Consider the following 20,938-nt stretch of genomic DNA (forward strand, 5'->3'; position numbering starts at 1 on the left):
ATCCCCATTCAAGAAAATCAGCAATTAAAGCAGACAAGGCAGATCAATTGCATGTCCCACCTTGTGTTTCTGGAAAAACATCCAACATCCTTACAATATATCCCCCTTCAATGAAGCTAGCTTAAATTCCTTTCTCTTTTCTACAACCAAATAACTCCCAAGGCAATAAAGGATTCAAGATGGAATTGTGGTCAACAGGCTGGACTACCTTGGAAAAGTCTAGAAGAAAGTATTATAAGAAAATGTATAGATATCTAAGTTTATCAGAACAGAAACCAGTCAAGAAATAGAACCTCTATGTGATAATTACACTGGGAAAAAAAAAAAAAAAAAAAAAAAAAAAAAAAAAAAAAAAAAAAAAAAAAAAGGAGGCAAGTGTGGAATTGGAGAGGCAACCCAGGCAATAGCAGGGAGATACTACTACCTATGGGTTTGAAGAACCAGAGGGAGAAGATAGGGCTAATAGAACACAAGAGTTAGGACTGCCCATGAGGATGTGGGATTACAGAGAGTGGTGCTGCCTAGCAAAGCTAGAAGCATAGTTGATACAACTATAGTTAGAAACCCATCCAAAACAGGAAGGTTAGGGGTGAGAGAAATTCCCTGGCTTCTACCCTCTTGCTGTCCTTCTACTTCCTGCCTCTTTTTCCCACTGGCCAAACCCAGCCGGAAGTTGATTGGATAAGAAGCTAGAGAAATGCAGGTGTCAGGAGTCAATATTATACTATACAGGGCAAAGGGAGGGAAATGGATCAGAGAGCAAATAAATTGCCCAATAATCCACCAGTCTCTGATACTGGTTGCTAGATCTACATCAGTAAGCCTGGTAGGTCAAGACTATTCAAACATGGTCTGCTTTAGTGAGGATTGGTTCATCATCAATGATTCAATTGATTGGTCCTGAAGTAGAGAGAATATCAGCAATTCACATGAACTCAGTAGTGGTTGACTCGATTGGATTCATATGCAGACATAAAGTAATCAGAAACCAACTGAAAATGTTTTTCCATAGTAGAAAAAACAAAATATGATTCCTACCTTCAATTAACCCTCTGGTTGTGGGGAAATGATCTAAGTGGCACCATGCTTCAGAGTGGAGACGAAGGAATAAAAAGTGAGCTAACATTTATTGAGCTCCTATTATGTTCCCCAGGCTAGCCATGTCCGTGGGCAATCTATTCACCCATACTGAGTATGGGTACTGAGTGCTTTATCAACACTGTTTCATTTAGTCATATAAAACCTTGTGTTAGTAGACAATTCTCCATGAGTCTCTGATAACTGTGCACATGTTATGAGCAAAGTCACTCACAGCTTTATTTCCAGAGTATCTTTGTACAGCAAACAGCCTTGAAAGATAAAAATGGTGTCTCTTTCCAGAGCAGAGGGCAGGGGTTTTGTTTGGTTGGTTTTTGTTGCTGCTGCTTTTTTTTTTCCTTCTTCTGTTCTACTGCCCAATATAATGAAAATAATATCTTAGTCTGGCACAAAGGTCAGGCAGGTTTGCTTGCACACCATAATGAAAGATGTGGATTCTTTAAGCCTGGAATTCCTGAGCTATGTGACAAACCCACTTAGAACACAGCATCCACCTAGGCTGCTCACCATTACACAGCAGACTTGCGTGGCAAGCGAACTAGCATGAGTGGGAAGCTCGGGCTGCTCCATATGCCGTGAGTCCTCAGTCTCTGGCCCGGGGACCTTTTGTCTTTTGCCAGCATCCATGAAACTAAAGTAGGCTAACTTGTTAGCTTGCAAGGAAAATAAAATCTCAGACCCTTCATGTTTCTTGAAACTAGGATCATGGCACCAGGGCAAAGCGAGAGGTGCCTTGGGCGAACAACGTAAGGAGGAATTTGCTCAAGATCCTGCAAGGGCCTTCTCTACGGGCTCCTCTCTTCCCTCGCTCCAGTCCTGGCCTTGCTTGACTCCTTGGGTATTAAGTATTATATTACTCATTTTATAGATGAATATTGTAGACAAAGTTTTAGCCCAAGATCTGCCTCCATCCAAATCACATTTTACCATGTGTGTATATGTTCCTGAATAACGTATTTATAGGTATGGAGGACCTGAAGTGGTGATGGCACCAGAGATTGTTAAAGAAAAACATAATTGTCTGATAGGAAAAATACACCAAGCTTTTGAACAGTTTAGTAGAAACTGGACAGCATCATCTCTGATACCATTTTGACTTTGGAGTTCCGGATGCACAGTTCGCCTTGCATCACAAACAAATCATAGTGCATGCACTGGGCTGTGCTGCACTGCAACATTAACATATTACCTGGCCTTCACACAGAAGACAGCAGAACTCCCTTTGGAGTTTTCAACACTGAAGAGATAGCCAAGAGATATAGAAAATTTGTTGCTATGAAAGAATAACTCAGTGTGAACTAAAATGCTTTGCAGACCATGAAGGAAACTGGCAGGGCTGTAAACACTAATGGACCTTGTAAACAGTGGTTTCAGACATTATATCCAACCACTGTGGCAGATGAGTCACATTTTTTTTTTTTTTATTTAGTGTCAGATGCAAGCACAAGAAAAAAACATCCCTGGAAGCTTCATTGAAAGCTAATGATAAATTTTATGGAATATAAAAGGAAAGGGGATGTCAGGGAGAGTTAAAATGATATTTTCATTCAGATCACTTGAAGTTAAAAAATCCTTGCTTAAAAGAGGTGCTTAACTCCTTATTAGAAAGGTTAATTTGGGAACATTTAAATGAAAAACTTGAATTCCATTAATAGACATTAAGGAACGATGGAATCTGAAGTTGTTCCATTTGATAATATAGACAGATGGGAGTAATGAGGGCAGACGAGGTCAAATTGATACATTAAAGTGAATGTTATATCTTGGAAAATTAAAATACATAAGTCTTTAAGTCAAGTCGAGAGCTCCTAAATTCCCAGCATTTGAATGGTGAAAATTATCCTACATTTAATTTTGATTGGATGACATTATCAGGCATAAAGAAGGCAAGTTCCATATGCAATGAATACAATCATTCACATATATATAAATACATGTGTGTGATTCTTTGTATACAGAGATACTTACATGTAGCACTACCTAATATTCTAGAAAGAAAGTTGCTTATTTTGTGTGTTCTGGGACCCAGTGCCTTTACTGAGATCTCCAGGTAAAATCCTTTCAGGCCTATTGCATCTGTAACAAGCCAAAGGTATCTATAAAATTACCCAGAGGGGTTCTTTGACTTAGAGTTTTTGAATCTATAAAAGGCTTCATGGAGAAGTACTGAGCTAATATGCTAAAAGACTTATATTCTATTTTACTAATCAGTTAATGTATGTACTGACACTGAATTAGTTAATTCAGTTATATAACCTGCAGTTACTTAACACCTCTTAGCTTCAGTTTTCTCCTGAGGAGCATAATGGAAAAACACATACCTTAATGTTAATGTGAATTTAATGAAATAATGCAAGCAAAGTGTTTGGCATGCACCTAGTTTTTTAAAGTGTTAGCTATTATTGTTATCATGCACATTATAGAAAATATACTTTCTCCTCACAGAGGATTGGTGAAAACCGTGAGCCATGTATGATGCTAAGGATCTGAGCTATAGTTCTTCTCTTTGGATCTCTGGGGTTTGCTTACCATCTTCTAAGTCCCCCACAATGTTCTTATTCTGCCCTTCAGGGGGAGGGAAGGGGTCAAATGCCTCCCAGCATCAGGACTGACAAGTCTCAGATGTTATCTGCAATATCTCAAAAGTTCACATTTCAATATCCGAGTCTTTGTATACCATGGTAAATGATCTTCAAACTCTCCTCCAAAGTGCTCTTCTGAATGCCTGCCAAGGATTACTCATGTCCTGGAAAGTGGCTTCTCTCTCAACGTGTGCATACCGCAGCTTCCTGTTCCTTTGGGAGGGCTCTAAGCCTGACACCCCTCAACGCTGCCAGGTCTGTGTCGTTTGCTCTGCGTTGCGGCAGGGATGGAGGGGACCTGATTCCATAACACTTCTGGTTGGAGGAATCACCTCTGAGTTTGGTCATCACCAAAAAGAATCCCCTATTGTGTGGTAAGTAAGCTATGATGCCACCTGCTTAGCTCCATTGAATATCAACCCACCAGGTTACAGCAGCCACGAGACCTTGCTTTGTATGAACTGCATTCCTGATACCTTGTGTACTGCAGAATGGAAACACTCTAGAAGGGTTATTATTACACACAGTGGCACCCCCTTCCCACTTTCCCCTTCAAAACAGCAAATATTTATATAACACTTTGGCTCTAAGTGTTATATAATGCCAGCTACTATATTATATTTATATAATACCAGCTATTGTTCTAAGCACTTTACATGTAACAATTCACTCAGTACTCAACAGCAACACTATGAGATGGAAACAAGAATTATCTCCATTGTACAGGTTAGGAATGTTAGGCACAGAGGGGTTAAATAGATTGCCCATAGACATGGCTAGTAAGCTGCAGAGCAGGGCTTCTAGTGCTCTGCTGTCTTTCAGGTGGCATGATAAACCCAAGTTTATGTAACCATTATAAATAATTCTTAATATTGAAGCATTCTCTAACTCTGAAATTGCAATCATCGACATATATAAATGTATATCCACAAGAAAAGAAGAACTACAAATTGTACACGAAACATTTTGGACACATTAGTGATAACTAACTGGAAATAAAGTCACTTGTCTTCTGGGAACTTCCCTAAAGCAAAAATAAATATAAGATGCAAAATATTACAAAACCAGACCTGCAGTCCATCTTATGCATTTTCTTTGCAGAAGTAGAAAATGCAGGATAAATATCTGTTTCATGAAATGCTCTTAGGAGAATTATAAGTACCTTTAGAAATAGCTCCCACATAAGTCAGCTCTGAATGTCTTGATTAATACTGCCATCTAATGCCCAATGGAGAAATCCAAATTTACTTTAGACTGAATGTGTCCTGGTGCTGTCCTCCAACATTACTAACAGAAATGGCAGCACAAATTGTATTATCAATTAGGATCCTATAACTGTATCAATCATTGTGAGATAAACTTTAGAAAGTAACAAGAGACTGTGGCTCTTTAGCATTACCATCCAGCTTTAGGCGCCTTAGTTTTAGGGTATGGTGGCATGGTCATTACAAAAACTGATTTCATTATAACCTCCCGCCAGGTAGAAGACCAGCATCACAAAATACTGTCAGTAAAACCCTACTGAAAAAATCAATATTTATTTTCCTTTCTATTTAAATCTCTTTAGATTTTTTTTTTTTTTCTCTCTCTGGCTTCTTCTTGAGAAGTGTACTGATAAAACATGTCTTCCCTTGGCCTGCAGAAAAATACCAAAACAAAATGCAGAAACTAAACAAAGTCTAAAGTGTGACAATAAGACCAGGTACTGTATGTATAAAGAAAAGTATAATCTATACTAGGCACAATTCACTCACATCTCTAATCCCAGCTGCTTAGAAGGCTGAGGAGTGAGGATCACTTGAGCCCAGGAGTTTGAGGCTGCAGGTAGCTATGACAACACCATTGCACTTCAGCCTGGGAAACAGAGTGAGAACCCATCTCTTCAAAAAAAAAAGAGAGAGAGAGAGAAAAAAAGAATATGGTCTATTTTCACTTTTACATACATATATCAGTGTAAAGGCGTACATTGTTCTACTTTTATCTCTCTTGGATTATTTCTCAATACTTGATTGATAGTTATTTCCTGGTAACAAGAAGATTGGGTGACCCTTGGATCCTTTTAGCTAGGATGTAAAAGATTAAAAGAAAAATTATTCCGGTAATTTATATATTGGTAAGTTAAAGAACCTTGACTCTTCCTGAAAAGTTCCCATAGTTTTTACACGTTTATTTAATCTTTACTTAAATTTAAAACATTTTATAAACTATTACATTTTTATAATCTGCATGTTAACTAATAGTCTCCTCTTAATGTGACTTCCCAAAATTACGTATTCAGCCAGTCATGGTGGCTCACGCCTGTAATCCCACCACTTTGGGAGGCCGAGGCGGGTGGATGACCTGGGGTCAGGAGTTCGAGACCAGCCTAGCCAACATGATGAAACCCAGACCCTACTAAAAATACAAAAACTAGCCAGGCATGGTGGCAGGCACCTGTAATCCCAGCTACTCAGGAGGCTGAGGCATGAGAATCACTTGAACCTGGGAGGTAGATGTTACAATGAGCCAAGATGGCACCACTGCACTCCATCCTGGGGGATACAGCGAGACTCTGTCTCCAAAATAAAAAAAGAGAAAATAAAACAAAACAAAACTGATATATTCATTCTTGTCAACATTATTGAGCAAATTTTAGATAACTAGTGCTATAATAGCCACACATGTACTACGCCTAGAAGAATTCAATTCATGGCCTAAAGCTCATTTGATCTTTCAACTTCCCTAACTTCCCCAAAGTAAGAATGCTTTGGTCAGTACAACTAAACCACGAGTAGACCCCATTGGTTAATCAGTTTCACAAGGATAGTTCTCACATCATGAGTGGGCCTGAGACATGCCTCCAACCCATGTGGCATATGGAAAGACAACTTGAGCAGTGCACAGAACAAAATGTCAGGGCCAGAAAAGAGGATCCCTAAGTAAGAAATGAACTTGCCACGATTTATCCACCTAGCATCCTCCCTTCCCCATTGCCCTTAGATCTGCTTGCTTCATCGCCTTTCTAAGGCTGACAAAATTAAAAAGTAGGATCACTGTTTAAAAAGGGCAGAAAATCATCCAGGGATAGATCTGTCCCTACATATTGACCAATTCCATCTTATGACATTTATGCATGTACTTAGACAAAATAGGAAAAGATGCTATTTAAGCAATTTCAAGCCAGTTTTTAAGAAAGAGTTGAATTATAGTTAAAAGTGATTCTGAAAACTGATAAAATACTGTCAAATTTGTAATGAATAGCTATTTTCACAATAGCAAATGATTTGAGTCCATTCAGCCTCTACTGTTCAAATCAGTTTGTTGCTGGCACAGCTGAAACCATTTGCTGGAGTATTTGGAATTGAATACAAAGAAAAATAAATAGTTTGACCTGACATTAATTAATATAATGTTGTTAGGAGCAATTTAGCTTGCTAGATGCAAAACCAAAATTTTTTAAGATTTAACCTTCTAGTATGAAGTACTTCTAAGCAATTTTCAGCAACTCCATATGGAATTCTTAAAATGCAGAACCAACATTATTATAATAATGGCTATGAACCAGGGACAGAAAAGAGGCAGACATTCATCCTGACAGAGATAAATAATGGCCAAAGTAAATTATTAGCTGGATACTTGTTATACATGAACTAAACCATCTCACTTATATTTATACACAAAGCATAATGTTCTGGAATCCATTCAAATGAACGCAGTAGTAGTTACTAGGGAAAAATGATTTTGATTGTATCATTAAATTTAAAGCATTCACTTTAGGCACTGAGCACAGCCCTCAAGTGGGCCTTTTATCACAGGCTTAATGTGAAGAGTGCAAGAAAAAACTTGCTAGCTAATGTTTTTAGCATCTAAAGCTCTCTCCACTTTTTGGTGAGAATATCTAAAATACTTAGGAAAAAAAGTCAGCATTGCATTTCTAATTCAGCTTCAAAAATAATGTGGAAATATTGGGAAAAAAAAAAAGAATGAAATGGCTGTGGGGGTGCTGGGGGGAACCGCTTACTGGTTGTCTGCTGCCTGTTCAGGATAGTAAATGTCATTGGCCATAAGGGACTGTGAAGCCTCATCACTCTAGATTTCATGAAAGACAGAAACTAAAGTAGAGATAACTTGAAAAGTTCTGCTACCCTGAATCACTTACCACAAATTGAAACATACATTGGGGTTTTATGTTGAGTAATAATTGACCATGTTTTGAGAAAACTGCCTCTAATTTTGTTTTCCTGATTTTCTGTCAAAAAAAAAAAAAAAAAAACAGAAATACCCATCCAATGATTAAAGTTGACCATTTTGTATAGTGATTTTTAATCTTCGTAATAGTAGTAGTTGTTGTTGTTACATATCCCTTTGAGAATCTGATGATCTCTCCAGAAAAATCCATGTACGTTCCCTTCAGTTCTGCATGTTTCAGAAGATGCATAGAAGTTTTATTCAATTTAAGAAGGTGATAATGTAGGTAGGAACAGGATGAGCAGGATAAAAAAGGAATGTGATAATGTACAACATGATGATGAAGAACGATTCTGGAACCAGGTTTGGATGGTTCAGGGCCATCGAGCACAGCTCCACATAGAGGGAGGATAAAGAGAATGGTATCCTAGCTCTGATGGGGTTCAAATCCACCCCCACCGTTCATAAACTCCAGGAACTGTCAAGTTCTTAGTCTCCGTTTCTTCACCTGTATACTTATGTCACCATTTTGAATATTAGAAAAAGTAATGCCTGCAAAACATTTTTAAATAAGAGGCGTGGCACATAGTAAACACATATAAAGATAAGCTGTTACCATTGTGCCCAAGTTGGAGCTAGTATAATATCATAGAATGACATGCCAAGTTATTTTTCTAATCCTTCATTACCGACTTCTTGGATATGTTTTCTACCTGGTTGTACCATGCACATGTTCACTATTCCCATGCTTTGGAGTGTCCTCTTCTTATCCCTTTTCACACTGATAAGCTCCTACCCAGCATTTCATTTCCAACTCAAATATCACTTCCACTTGGATGGTTTCCTCAATTCCCTTGGACAGAGCTTGCTGTTCCTTTTTTATACTCATAGCATGTATTATCTCTATTATTTAACTCGTCACCTTATACTGAAGTTTTAAATCCACCTTTTTATACTCTTAGATTGTAACATTTTGTTTCTATTCCCAAGTCTTAGCATATGACTGGCAAAAAGCTAAATATTTAATAATAGATGTGTGGAAATAAAGAAATAAGAAAGAGAAGGATGGAGTAAGGGAGCGAGAAAGGAAGGAAGGGAGGCTGGTTGTATTGCCAACCTCCATCAAAATGGAATAAAAGTGAACCCATTATCTTCACCCACACCTGAAATTCCCTGGAGTTCTCTTTCTCTAGGTTTATATGTTTTTTGTTTGTTTTTTGTTTTTCAGTGCTTTCACTGTCTCCCACTTTAAAACCATAGTCCTATCTGACTTTCTTGCTCAATCCCTTAAAAGGCAATCCATTAGAATGCCATCTTATCTCTCTTTTTTTGAGATAGAGTCTACTCTGTTACCCAGGCTGGAGTACAATAGCGCAATCTCAGCTCACTGCAACCTCCACTTCCCAGGTTCAAACAATTCTCCTGCTTCAGCCTCCTGAGTAGTTGGGATTGCAGGCATGCACCACTACACCTGGCTAATTTTTCTATTTTTAGTAGACAAGAGATTTTGCCGTGTTGGCCAGGCTAGTCTTGAACTTCTGACTTCAAGTGACCCTCCTCCCTAGGCCTCCTAAAGTACTAGTATTACAGGCATGAGCCACTGCACCCGGCCAACCATTTTATCTTTCTTCATGGAATATCTTCATCAGTCCACCTCTTATTCCTTTTTTACTAATAGTTTAGAACTTGTGCCTAAAGCATTTTTAAAACCTTCCTTACTGCTCTCTCATGTCCAGTCTCTCCCTACTAAAATTTAGTTTTCCCAGAGAAAAACTGATTATGTCATTTTCTTGCTAGAATGCCTTTAAGAGTTCCCTGTTGCCTGACACTCAGTGTGCTCCAAAGTGTGGTCCCAGCCAGCCTTTTCAGAATTCTCTCACTCAATCCCTTCTCCTTTGGCCAATGAAGTAGGCACATTTCTCTTACTCCACCACACTTTTGATCTCTTCCTCTACACCATACCTTTGCTCTTGGTCACTCTCTTCTCCAATGCCCTTCCTTTTTTCTTTTTAGCTCATATAAATCTTTTAATTAATAGTGTTTTATTTATCTAAGACCTCAGACCAGTGATTTCCAGCCCATGGAGTACTAGAGATCATTTTAATGCTAAAAAAATTAAATGTTGAAGATTTCCAGGTCTGTCATGAACTGAAGGGTCTGAGATTTTAACTACTTGCAAACTAACGTTAGCCTGTTACTGTTTCATGAATGCTGGCAGAAGCAGGAGACTCCTAAAGACAAAGGACTTTGGCATAACGAAATAAGCAGCAAGCACATCAGGATACTGAGGCTCATAGCCCTTGCACCCAGTGCTACCAGAGCAATCTTATGGGCCCAGATAGGTCTTTCACATCCACTGAGTTTGCTCACAGATGAGAAACCCAGGGCCTAGGGCTCAGCTTTATTATTTTTTTCTAAATTTGATTATTAATTGATACATTATATTTGAGACATTTACATGGTTTGTGTGACATTTTCTTACATGATAGAATATGTAATGGACTAGTCATGGTATTTGAGGTATCCATCACCTCAAGTATTTATTCCTATATGTTGGGAACAATTCAAGTCATCTCTTCTAGCTACTTTCAAATATAAAATACATTGTTGTTAATGGAATCAACCATATCTTTTTTTTTTTTCTTTGATTCTATATCTTTTTTTTCGTTTTGTTTGTTTGTTCTGTCACCCAGGCTTGAGCACAGTGGCGCGATCTCGGCTCACTGCAACCTCCGCCTCCCAGTTTCAAGCCATTCTCCTGCCTCAGCCTCCCGAGTAGATGGGATTACAGGTGTGCACCACCACACCTGGCTAATTTTTGTATTTTTGGTAGAGATGGGGTTTCACCATGTTGGCCAGGCTTGTCTCAAACTCCTGACTTCATGATTCACCCGCCTCAGCCTCCTAAAGTGCTGGGATTACAGGCATGAGCCACTGTGCCCAGCCGATTCTATATCTTTGCTACTATGTACAGTGCTGCAACAAACATGAGTGTAGATATTTCTTTGATATGCTGATTTATTTTCCTTTGGATAAAGACCCAGTGGTGGGATTGCTGGATCATATGGCACAACATTTCAGCATTATTTTTTAGTATTTTTTATTTTTTTGAGAAAGCCTTGTTCTGTTGCCCAGGCTGAAGTACAGTGGCATGATCATGGCTTACTACAGCCTCAATCTCTCAGGCTCAAGCAATCCTCCCACCTTAGCCTCCTAAGTAGCTGGGAGTATGTGCAGGCCACCATGCCTGGCTAATTTGTGCGTGTTTCTTGTAGAGATGGAGTTTTACCATGTTGCCCAGGCTAGTTCTGAACTTCTGGGCTCAAGTGATTTGTCCACTTTGGCCTCCCAAAGTCCTGGGATTACAAGCCTGAGCCACTGTACCTAGCCTCCAGCATTATTTTTGAGCAAGCAGCAAACATTGTAGCAAATAATAGTCAGTCCTTTTCTCTCCAAGTAGCACGCATTTATAGGGAAGTCAGACTATGATCCCTTTATCTACTAGTTACCTGAATTACTAGCTACAGAAATGGGTTCACCAGTAGTGGGATACGCCTTGTAGTGTGTGGAGACATTCAGGGCTCATGCTTAAAAATATTAAGAGTTTTCCACTGTTAACAATATTGAGTGGCAAACATCATGACAAACAAGTATACATTCATACACTTGTATTCTATTAGTCATAGAAGTATCTACATACCTTTTTGAAAAGTAATTATATAGGTAATTTGTGAAGCCTCAGTCAGTCTACAGAAAGTGCAACTCTCATTTCTGTCATCCTTAGGGGTCTGTAATATACACAGTTTGGAAACCACTACTTTTCATTACAAAGCTCTTTGAGGTCTCAGACTGCATTTTGATGTCTTTTTATTTCCCATGACCTAGCGTAGGGTTAGGTTTATTCTAACTATTTAACAGATACTTGTTAAAAAAAAAAAAAAAAAAAAAAAAAAAAAGAAGGTAAATAGAATTTGCCAATAAATTCGAGTTGAAAACTATGGAGAGGCCGGGCGCGGTGGCTCAAGCCTGTAATCCCAGCACTTTGGGAGGCCGAGACGGGCGGATCAGGAGGTCAGGAGATCGAGACCATCCTGGCTAACATGGTGAAACCCCGTCTCTACTAAAAAATACAAAAAACTAGCAGGGCGCAGTGGCGGGCGCCTGTAGTCCCAGCTACTCAGGAGGCTGAGGCAGGAGAATGGCATAAACCCGGGAGGCGGAGCTTGCAGTGAGCTGAGATCCGGCCACTGCACTCCAGCCTGGGCGACAGAGCGAGACTCCGTCTCAAAAAAAAAAAAAAAAGAAAAAAAAAAAAAAGAAAACTATGGAGATACATTTCATAGAGAGTATCAGTGAAGGCAGCTGACTTAGAAAACAACAGGAGACAAAGAGTAACTGTACATTGAACCCAGGATGTGGGGAAGCAGGTTTCCACATGAGTTTGATTCCATTTCTCTTTGGTGTGTTGTAGAATTCTGTTAAAGTTCTGAGCAGTAACAATTCAATAGCCAAAAAGAGATGCTTCTGGCAGGTAATGATATAGTAAAGTCACCATGACAGAGTTCAAATAGTAGCAGAATATTGATCAGGAGACAGAGATTCTAGTTTGAGTTCTTCCCCTAACAAGTTGTATGATATTTGACGTATATCTCCTGTCTTCATCTGCAGTGGACAGAGACAAGGCTGAATTCTGTAGGGGATGTTGTTGGGGTCTCATCATGGTAGACAGCAAACAATGGCCACACTTTTTTTTTTTTTTAAGTTCTTCCCATCAACAGAATTTCTCCATTCCTGGGGCACTGAATTGGCCCCGTGACTTCCTTTGACCAACAGAATGTGGCAGAAGTAACCTTGTGCACGCCCCAAGCCTGGACCTCAAGAAGCCTTGAAGCTTGCACTCTTGCACTGAGAACCCTCCCCCCACACAAGCAAGCTTGAGCTACCTTTATGAATCAGGGGTCAGCAAACTTTTCTGTAAAGAGTCAGATGGTAAATATATTAGCTTTGGTGCCTGTATAGTCTCAGCCTCTTTCATTTTACTGATAAAGCAGATACAGGCAAGATATAAATGAATGTACTCCAATAAAGCTTTATCTACAAAAACAAGCAAAACAACTGGATTTGGCCCATGGGTCACAGTTTCAGATCCCTATGATAGAAGATAAGAAACTATGCGAAGAGAGCCCCAGCCATGCCCACTGCCCCAGCCATCCCAGCTAAGGCCCCAGACGTGGGGGCAAGCCCAGCTTAGATCAGCTGAAACCTCCTGAGACCTGCAGCGTGGTCCAGCTGCCCTATCACATGAACAACCTGAAGACATCTGAAATGAACTCAGCCACTGCAGTTTTAAGCCTCTAGGTGGTTTGCTGCACTGCCAAAGTTCAACCATACACACATTCCTATCTTCTTTTCCAGTCTAAATTACCTGTTCTCCAGCGGCTGTAAGGTTACTGAGGGCCCAGAGCTGCTCCTACTTCAGAGAACTGCCTTACGTTAGCGATTACACTCTGCCCCCAAGGCAGTCCACGATAAATGGCCGACAAGGAGGTACAACAGGTCAAACCCTTACTGCAAAGTGGGTGCAATTCAGGAGTTGTGGGCTCTCTCTGGGAAGCTGGAGTGAGTTTTGGAGATTTCCTCTGAAATCTTGCTTTGTTCGGGAGCTTCTTCCCTGTCCTGCCTTGCTTCCCTCTCTTCCCTTCTCCTGCATGTACTCTTCCAATAGACCATTTGCACAAAAATCACCATGCCAAGTTCTGCTTTTAGGAAACGTAAGATAGCTCCTAAAATTTCTTTGGTATCCATCATAATTATAATCAGGCCACAACTTGGGATAAAAGACTGAGACACAAATGTGAAGGGCAACATAATAAACCAAAAAGATGAAATTAAACCCACCTTAAGACATGGCAAGAAGAAGAGCATGATCTTCTATGCCTCAAATGCCTTGTCTGCACCTAGAAATGCTAGTAGGGGAAGGAAAATTGAAAGTAGAATTTCTTGGAATAAAATTAAAATCCTGGTAATCTGTCTTCACTTAATATCATTTCCTTAAAATTACCAAAATCTATCAAATTTTTGAAATATATGTTTATTATATTGTCCCAAAAAAGTCCCTGTTATAGTTGGTGCATTTCTCCCCTCCAAATCTCTTGTTGAAATTTGATGCACGGTGTTGAAGGTGAGACCTAGCTGCAGGTGTGTGGACGGATCCCTCATGAGTGACTTGGTGCCATTCTTAAAGGATTAAGTGAGTTCTCACTCAAAGTGCCAACAAGAGCTGACCCTTAAAACGAGTCTAACACCATTCTCTCCTTTCTCTTGCTTCTGTCTCACCATGTAATGCCTACTTCCACTCCCCCATGAATGGAAGCTTCCTAAGGCCCTCCCCCAAAGCAGATGCGGGTGCCATGCTTCTTGTACAGCCTGCAGAACCATGAGCCAAGTAAATCTCTTCTCTTTATTAATTACGCAGCCTCAGGTATTCCTTTACAGCAACACAAAATGGACTAAGACAAACCTTATTCTATTGGACACTGTGCCCACATCATGCTAATAGATAATGCTAGTCCCTAATCTTGTCTCCCTTTTGTCCTTTGTTTCCTCACTGAGAAAAAACAACACAAGTTGTTCCAACACATCGTGTGAAAATTGAGACTACTAATGAATTCATGTACATAAATTACATTGAAATCACCAGATGGACAGTAATTTGTAAATACAATATACCTATCATCATTATTCTTCAAATAGCATTCTGAGTATTCTGAATCAAAAAAAAAAAAAAGGAAAGAAATATTGCCATCAGCGGGTTCCCTGTAAACTGGGAATTGGGTAGCTGGCAAAAGGAGAGATCTGAAGGAAATCTGAAGAAAAAGTAATGACAGCAGCAGGGTTCCCTTTCAAAGGAAGAGAAATAAAGAATTGTCAGAGAGGAAATACTAATAACCAGCACAGTGAAGTATGTGAAAAGAATCTCTAAAAGATGTGAGATAGAAACAGAAAGACAGCCTATATCTAGAGGCTAGAAAGGGGAAATTTAAGAAAAAGGAAATGCATTTGTTGGAATAACATGAAGATGCTTCCTCCATGTGGGTATGTCTTCTAGGGATGAAAACACTCAGGAAAAGAGTGCAGTGAAAAATAAAATCAGGAATACCTTGGTAGATACACACCGGAATTTACACATTCTTAAATATGTGTTAGTTTTAAAAAATAAAGATTTAAACAAATGTTTTCTGTTTTGATTTTCATCATTTCAATTAGTTTATATTTTTTTCTAAGTGAGAATTATTATCCAAACTAAGATGGTTCTGTCATACTTGCTTTCTTAGAGAATAAAAGAAAAAGAAAGAAAGGAGGGAAAGAACAGTTCAATATACAGACTTCTTTTGAAATGCTGAGCACTTCATCCAAACTTTCTATATCTTAGTTTCCTCACTTGTATGTAAATGAAAAGATCAGGATATGTTTTAAAATTCAATAATTCTTAGGGAAAAACATGAGGTTTTACTGCATGAATACTAACTGGAGGAAACATTCTAAATGGCATTTTTAAGTCAAATTGCTGTTTGTAACCTTAGAATACAACTTAGAAGAGCGACACTTTCTGCATTGCTTCAAATCTAAAAGTATTCAAAAAAAAAAGCTAATTTGGTACAGCTGGGAAGAGCTCTAAGGATGTATGTTAATCTAATGACTGTTTAGTATAGGAAATTATAGCTTAAATAATTTATATGAATTTGGATATTCATTAAGGTTTAACAGCATTTGAGAAAGAGTAATTTTAAGACCAGGAACTAAAAATAGTGGCATTTGCTTTCACAGAAACCATAAGTAAATGGCAAAGCATATAATTAACGTACACATTACTTCATTTTAGGGTTTATACAAACCAAGAGTTACACAAAATATAAGACATTTTGAGTTCAATGCATGTGGTTATTTTCAGGGAATTAAAAAATCTGTAAGATTGAAAAAGGAATCAACTAGATAACTTTAAAATAAAAATTAGCAGGAAGGCTTAGGGAAGCATTTTTATGGATAAATTTGACTTCATCATAATCAAGAGAAGGGTGTAAAGACAGACTAGGGAGAAAGATGGCAAAGGATAATTAGGAAGCAACATCCCAAAGCAGGTGAAAGCCATGAGAATTCCTCTCTCACATGGAAGGGGATTCCCTGAAAATGCACAGAAGTAATTGTCCCTCAGGAGGGGAAGAGGCGAAAGCAAAGGTAATTAACTACTAGTTGGCAAGACATTTGCTTTTTCATGGACTTCAATTCTGCTCTTCTTGTCTCCTTCTAAACCACTCCTTCTTGGCCACTGGTATGAGGAAGTGCTTCCTGAACTCATGTGGTTCAAATCTCTCTCCCTGTGCCCCAAGTCTCATTTCAATTTTGATGATTGCCCTCTGGGTACTGGTACTCCATGGATTTGATTGGGTTCCATGATTGACTTCTGATTTGAATTCTCTAAATTACCATGAATATTACCATCTGAAATGTTCCCTATTTTTTACTCTTCTGACAAAATCCACCCCTACTTCCATGGCTGTAACTATTTAGTCATTACAAAATATTTGAATTGGCTAATCAAGATATTTGATATACGCCACAATCCAGACTGTTGTCATATAAAACACACGTTTCATACCTTTGGTCTTCAATATGAAGAATTTCACATTGCTTATTATTTAGGCACCAATACATTATATAATATATAATTTTAAAAATTATGTGTAATTCTATATTATTAAAATATACAAATATAATTTATGTATATTAATAACAGTGTTACAGACTTTCAATAAATCAGCATGTTAATCTCACAACTAAGATTTTGTTAATAACTGAAAAGTATTTTATTCTGGTAAAGTATACATAATACAAAATACCATCTGAACTATTTGAAAGTGTAGAGTTTTGTGGCATTAGCATATTCACATTGTTCAGCAACATCGCAACCATTCATCTCCAGAAGGTTTTCATCTTCCCAAACTGAAACTCTGTAACCACTAAACACTAACTTTTCATTCTCCCTCCTCCCAACTACTGACAACTACCATTCTCTTTTCTATCTCTATGAATTTGACTACTTTAGTTACCTCATATAAGTTGGCTCATACAGTATCTGTCCATGTATGACTCATTTATGACAGCTAGCATAATGTCTTCAAAGTTCATTCACGTTTTAGTGTCAGAATTCCTCTTCCTTTTTTTGGGGGGGGGGGCGCGGGGGGACGGAGTCTCCCTCTGTCTCCCAGGCTGGAGTGCAGTGGCGCGATCTCGGCTCACTGCAAGCTCCGCCTCCCGGGTTCACGCCATTCTCCTGCCTCAGCCTCCCGAGTAGCTGGGACTACAGGCGCCCGCCACGTCACCCGGCTAGTTTTTTATATTTTTTGGTAGAGACGGGGTTTCACCGTGTTAGCCAGGATGGTCTCGATCTCCTGACCTCATGATCCGCCCATCTCGGCCTCTCCCAAAGTGCTGGGATTACAGGCTTGAGCCACCGCGCCCGGTCAAATTCCCTTCCTTTTTAAGGCTGAATAGCATTCCATTGTGTGTGTGTGTGTGTGTATGTATATGTAATTTTTATACACACACACACACCACATTTTGTTTATCCTTTTAAACATTGATAAACACATGAGTTCTTTCTTGGCTATTATTAAGAATGCTGCTATGAATGTGGATGTACAAATATTTGTTAAAGTTTCTGCTTTCAATTCGGAATGGTCATAGTTTTTGTTTCATTGTTTATATTTAAAGTCTACAACATTATGTTACAGGATACAGAGATACTGAAAAGGTTACTATAGCGAAACAAAGTAACATATCTACAACCTCACACAGTTACATATTGTGTGTATGTGTGTGTTGGTAGCAATAGCAGCTATAATCTACTAATTTAGCATGAATCTCACATACAGTACAAATTTACTGCCCATGGTCTTTGTGTTACAACATTAGATCTCTAGACTACAGAGAACTCAATCGTGAAAAAACAAATAACCCAGTTAAAAAATGGGAAAAAGACCTGACTAGATATTTCTACAAAGAATACATAAAAATGGCCAACAGGTATGAGAAAATGTGCTTCACGTTAATAAAAGGGAAACACAAATCAAAACCACTATGAGATACCATCTCACCTCCCATTAGGATGGCTGATAACAAAAAGACAAAAGACATCAAATGTCAGCAAGGATGTGAAGAAAAGGGAACTCCTCTCTACCGTTGATGAGAATTTAGGTTGCTACAGCCATTAAGGAAAACAGTATGGAGATTTCTAAAGAAATTAGAAATAGAACTACCATATGACCCAGCAATCCATCTTCTGGGTATATACCCAAAGGCAATAAAGTCACTAGCACATAAACATATCTGCATACTCATGGTCATTGCAGCATTAGCTACAACAGCCAAGATATGTAAATGACCTCTGTATCTGTCAACAAATGAATGGATAAAGAAACTGTGGTACAGACATAAAATGGAATATTATTCAGCCCTAAAAAAGAACCAGATCTTGCCATTTGCCACATGTATGAGGCTGAAGGATATTATGCAGACAGATGACAAATATTTCATGATCTCACTTATATGTAGACTCTAAAACAAAAATTCAAACAGAAGAGAAAGAACAAAACAGGGATGGGAGGGAGGGGGGAAGAAATAAGGGGACGTAGGTTAGAGGATACAAAACTAAGTATTTCAAAAATTACTTTAGTGCCTGGTTAATTATCCTGCTCCTAGCTACTCAATACATTTCTACTAAATGCAAAATAGCATTCCCAATTTCCCATGATTATTTTGTTGTCAAATATTAACATTTGTCATTTTAGTAAAATGATAGGAATTACTTTTCTAATTAATAAAATGAATCCCTATTTTCCTTTAGGAGTCTTCATAGAAATTGTTACAAAATAGTTGGAAGGAAATGTACAATGAAAGGTTATTTTAAGAAAGGTTATATGAAGAATTGCTTCTTAATTAACAATCCTCTTTACCAATTTAGTTGTAATTGATGTCCTTATAAAAGTGAAGTTTCTGTAGCATTAAGATTCTTCCTTAAGGCATGTAGTAATCATTTAAAGGTGGACTAACATACAATGAAGGTTAACCAGTAAGTCAGGTTGCACTATTGGTAAGTTTGTGCTGCTAGTGTACACTTTCAAATAAAATGAATTTCGTTGAATTAGATGCTGTTACCTTTCTAATTTTACCGGCAATTTTAAAAAGAAAATGAAATCCTTCACCTGAAAAAGTAAAGGTCATTTAACTTCCTTTGCATTGTTTGTAATCTTTTAAAAATATTCTAGGCCGGGCGCGGTGGCTCAAGCCTGTAATCCTGGCATTTTGGGAGGCTGAGACGGGCGGATCACGAGGTCAGGAGATCAAGACCATCCTGGCTAACACGGTGAAACCCCGTCTCTACTAAAAAATACAAAAAACTAGCCGGGCGAGGTGGCGGGCGCTTGTAGTCCCAGCTACTCAGGAGGCTGAGGCAGGAGAATGGCGTGAACCCGGGAGGCGGAGCTTGCAGTGAGCTGAGATCTGGCCACTGCACTCCAGCCTGGGCGGCAGAGGGAGACTCCGTCCCAAAAAAAAAAAAAAAGAAAAAAAAAAAAAAAGAAAAAAATATTCTAACGAAAAATATCATTAATATCTAAATTCATAAAGATTCCCTCCACTTTAGTCTCTTTACCTTATTAAATATACTCTCATTACTGATGCTAATTGTGAAAATAAACCACACATGACCTCCAAATCACATTTTTTCTTTTTTCTTTTTTTTTTGAGACAGAGCCTCGCTCTGTCACGCAGGCTGGAGGGCATTGTTGCGATCTCAGCTCAGTGCAACCTCCGCCTCCCGGGTTCAGGCATTTCTGGTACCTCACCTGAATAGCTGGGATACAGGCGTGCACCACCACGCCTGGCCAATTTTTTTTTTTTTTTTTTTTTTTTTTTTTTTTTTTTTTGCATTTTTAGTAGAGACAGGGTTTCACTGTGTTGGCCAAGCTGGTCTCGAACTCCTGACCTCAAGTGATCTGCCTGTCTCGGCCTCCCAAAGTGCTGTGATCACAGGCATGAGCCACCACCCCCGGTCTAAATAACTTCTTAAAAATAATATGTAATTATAACTTCAAATGTTATAGATGTAGAAGAAACCTATTAGAATTCCTGATTTTTCAGTGGCAAAAGTAACATCTCTCTGCTGTTTTTACAAAGGAAAAAAAAAAGCTGATACCTATACATATACAGGTATGGTATAATATAATATGTACACAGAATACAATAAACATAATAACATATACCTATATCACACATGTCTATGAAACAGCACTGATCATTCACTCTATCACCACATGTTGAATGCCTATAATATACCAGGCACTCTTCTGGAGAAAATGACATGACATCTAAGGTAACTAAAGATCTGACGTAACACAGTCTATTTTACATGAACGTGATTGCTTTTAAATACCTTCTGATAAAGAAAAATAATCCTAACATTTTGCATATAAAGGGTAGTGTAGACCCACTACAGGTTTTGACTCCAGATTGACCTGGTTTCAAATAACTATTGCGTCACTTACTAGATATGTGATTTATGTAAGTTACTTAGGTGATTTATGTAAGTTACTTTAAGTTCTTTAAAAAAAGAACTTATGTATGTTCTTGCATCTATGAAATGGAGACAATAATATAGATTTTTAGGGGGTGGTTGTTGCATGATAATTATATATACACACACACATATAGCTTAACACCATACCTCACACACCCTTCAAAAGGTAGTTCTTATTGAATCTCATTGCTGTGATTCAGGAAATATGTACAATGACACTGTATTAGTTTTCTATTGCTTCACTAACAAATTACCACAAATATAACCACTTAAACAGAAGTTTATTATGATTTTATAGTTTTATAGATCATTAGTACAACACAAGTTTCATCAGGCTAAAATCAAAGGAACTGCACTTCTTTCTGCAGACTCTAGGGAGGATACAATCCTGTTTTCTTCCCTTTTCCATCTGCTAGGGGCCACCTGCATTTCTTGGTTTGTGGCCTCTTTAATCTAT

General features: G+C 38.4%; 1 long non-coding RNA gene across 1 annotated transcript in view; it reads right to left on the bottom strand.

Moving 5' to 3' along the window:
* Window positions 1–20,938, bottom strand: part of LOC104677770 — an 86,313-nt gene that overhangs the window by 54,178 nt on the left and 11,197 nt on the right. The window contains exon 2 of the long non-coding RNA XR_750092.1: window positions 13,746–13,813. This is a non-coding gene — a long non-coding RNA (uncharacterized LOC104677770). The remainder of the gene's footprint in view (window positions 1–13,745; window positions 13,814–20,938) is intronic.

The sequence above is a fragment of the Rhinopithecus roxellana genome, chromosome 18 (assembly GCF_007565055.1).
Source record: "Rhinopithecus roxellana isolate Shanxi Qingling chromosome 18, ASM756505v1, whole genome shotgun sequence".
In the NCBI taxonomy this organism is placed as follows: domain Eukaryota; kingdom Metazoa; phylum Chordata; class Mammalia; order Primates; family Cercopithecidae; genus Rhinopithecus; species Rhinopithecus roxellana.